Below are 3,581 nucleotides of genomic sequence, written 5' to 3'. Positions count from 1 at the left end.
AAAAGTACAAAACATTGTTGAAAAAATTAAAGATCTAAATACATGGAAAGACACCCCACATTCATGGATCAGAAGATTTAATATTGTTCAGATGGAATGGAATACTCCCCAAATTTATCTACAGAGTCAGAGAAATCCCTATGAAAATCCCAGCTTTCTGTTTTGCAGAAATGGGCAAACTGATCCTAAAATTCATATAGAAGTGCAAGGGACCCTGAATAGCCAAAACTATTTTGAAAAATAAGAACGAACTTGGAGGGGGCTCAGACTTCCTAGTTTCAAAACTTACCACAAAGCTACAGTAATAAATGGTGTGGCAATGGCATCAGGATAGACATACAGATCAACGGGCTGGCGTTGCAAGTTCAGAAATAAACCCTTTCATTTACAGTCTATTAATGTTTAACAAAGAGATCGAGACAGTTCAAGTCAACAACTAGTGCTGTAACAATTGTATATTCACATGTAAAATAATTAAGTTAGATTCCACTTCATACCACGTACAACAATTATCTCAAAATTGATCATAGATCCAAATGTAAGAACTGAAACTATAAAAGTCTTAGAAGAAAATATAGAAATAAATCTTCATAACCTTTGGTTAGGCAATAGTTTCTCAGATTTGACCACAAAAGAATAAACAACAAAGAAAAAAAGAAAAATTGAATTTCACTGAAATTAAATTGTTTCTTCCTCAAAGGACACTATCAAGAAAGTAAAAAAGGCTGGCACAGTGGCTCACGCCTGTAATGTCAGCACTTTGGGAGGTCGAAGGGGGTGGATCATTTGAAGTCAGGAGTTCAAGACCAGCCTGGCCAACATGGTGAAACCCCATCTCTACTAAAAACACAAAAATAACCAGGCAGTAGTGGCATGTGCCTGTAATCCCAGCTAATCGGGAGGATGAGGCAGGAGAATCACTTGGGCCTAGGAGGTGGAGGCTGCAGTGAGCTGAGATTGCACCACTGCACTCCAGTCTGGGTGACAGAGTGAGACCTTGTCTCAAAAAAAAAAAAAAAAAAAAAAGAAAGTAAAAAGACAACCTACAGAATGGATGAAAATATTTGCCAATCATGTATCTGAAAAGGGTATAGTATTCAGAGTACATTAAAAACTCTTACAACTCAAAATACAAAGACAAATAACCCAATTAAAAAACAGGCAAGGCATTTGAGTGGACACTTCTTAAAAAAGATATTCAAAGGCCAATAATTACATGAAAGAAGCTCAACACTCTTGGTCATGAAGGAACTACAAAGCCACAGTGCATGTATGACTATAATAAAAAAAGACAATGACAAGTGTTGGCAAGGAGGTGGAGAAATCAGAACCCTCAACACTGCTGGTGGGAAAGTAAAATGGTGCAGCCCCTCTAGAAAACAGTTTGGCATTTCCTCAAGAAGTTAAACACAGAGTTACCATATGACCCAGCAATTCCACTCCTAGATTTATACCCAAGAGAAATGAAAGCAGATGTTCATGCAAAAACATGTACACGAGTGTTCATAGCAGCATTATTCTTTATAGGGACAAAGTGGGAACAACCCCAGTGTCCATTAACAGACGAATGGATAAACAGAAGGTAGTATATCCATACAATGGAGTATTATTCAGCCATGAAAAGAAATAAAATAAAGATATGTGCTACAACATGGATGAACCTCAGAAATATCATGCTAAGTGAATGAAGTCACAAAAAAACCACTATTATATGATTCAATTTATACGACAGAAAGTAGATTAATGGTTGCTTAGGGCAGGTGATGGGAGGTAGGGAGTGAGTGCGAATGGGTGCTAGGTTGTGTTTGCTTTGGGGAATGATGAAAATGTTGTGAATTTACATTGTGATGAACATAGTTTGAGAATCTACTAGAGGCCTGGCATGGTGGCTCACGCCTATAATCCCAGCACTTTGGGAGGCTGAGGCAGGTGGATCATGAAGTCAAGAGATCAAGGCCGTCCTGGCCGAGATAGTGAAACCTGTCTCTACTAAAAATACAAAAATGTCTGGGCATGGTGATGCGCGACTGTAGTCCCAGCTACTCAGGAGGCTGAGGCAGGAGCATCGCTTGAACCCTGGGGGCAGAGGATGCAGTGAGCCAAGATCACACCACTGCACTCCAGCCTGGTGACAAAGCGAGACTCCATCTACAAAAAAAAAAACAAAAAAACAACAAAAAAAACTACTAGAAACTGTTTAGCTGTACACTTTTTTTTTAATTTAAAAATTTTTTAAAGATTATTTTGAGACAGGGTCTCACTCAGTTGCCCAGGCTGGAGTGCAGTGGAATGATCTCAGCTCACTGCAGCCTTGACCTCCTGGGCTCAAACCATTCTTCCATCTTCGCCTCTTAAGTAGCTGGAACTGCAGTTGTGTACTACCATGCCTGGCTAATTTCTTATACTTTTGGTAGGAACAGGGTTTTGCTATGTTGCCCAGGCTGGTCTCAAATTCCTGGGCTCAAGTGATCCACTCACCTTGGACTCCCAAAGTGCTTGGATTACAGGCATGAGCCACTGTGCCTGGCCTAGCTGTACACTTTAAATTTGTGAATTTTATGTTATATGAATTATATCTCAATAAAGATATTTCAGAAAACTAACAACAAAAAGCCACCTTAGGGCTGATGGGAGAGGGAGACAGAGGACCCATGGTGTGACCCCCAGGGAGCAGCTGCTAGCAAATGTGGGGTCCACTATGGCTTTCCTCTGAGATAGGCATTGGGGGCTGTAACCTCCCCAGGCTCTAGCCCTGCAACCTGGAGTGGAGACAGGAGCTCTTGGACCTGAACTGGCCTTGCCACAGATGCAAGTCAGGGTGGTGCTTCCTCAGTGCCCCCTCACGGTGAGTCCCCCATAGGGATAGGGATGTGGTGCAATCACAGTGACCTGTTTGTAGTTCTGAAAAGCACTTGCCCCTGTCTTGTTGAGTTACTGCTGTGATTCCCACTTAATAGGGGAACCTGAGCCAGAGATGCGAAGGGGCTTGAACAGGGTCAGACGTGTATTAGTAGAGGTCGAATGGTGCTCAGCCTGGTGCTCTTTCTTCTTCCTGTCACTCTGTTCTTCATATACAAAATGGTCCCCTCTCTGCTGAGGCAGGGAGGGGGATCATGGCAGGGCCAGCCCTTCTAGTCTTTGCTTCTTGGCAAGGATGCAGATGATTACAACATCTGCTTTGCAGGGATCCTACTGGACAAGGATGTGGTCATAGAGGTCACAGGCTGAGAATCAATGGAGACACGTGGTGCTCATCTGCTTATGAGGAAGATGCCACTTTCTTGCTTGGTCCACTGATGGGTGAGAGTTCTGGCCTATTTAATGATCTCACTCCAGCTTTTTGTTTTTTGTTTTGTAGCCATAAGAGTGTTTGAGAACTTTACTAACCTAGGTAAGATCATAATTGTCCTGTAATGCTGCACACCAGCAGACACTCTCTTAACTGATGACAATCTCCAGGAAGCCTACGTGCCTCAGAATTCCATCGCATCATTACTGGAACTCCTAAGACACACACTAAGACACCTCCGAAAGGGTGCTCCCAACACACGTCTCTAAACACCCAAAACAACACTCCACAC

This window comes from Pongo abelii, chromosome 8, assembly GCF_028885655.2.
Source record: "Pongo abelii isolate AG06213 chromosome 8, NHGRI_mPonAbe1-v2.0_pri, whole genome shotgun sequence".
NCBI classification, from domain to species: Eukaryota; Metazoa; Chordata; class Mammalia; order Primates; family Hominidae; genus Pongo; species Pongo abelii.
The sequence above is the reverse complement of the archived record's forward strand: the minus strand, read 5'-3'. Positions refer to the sequence as shown.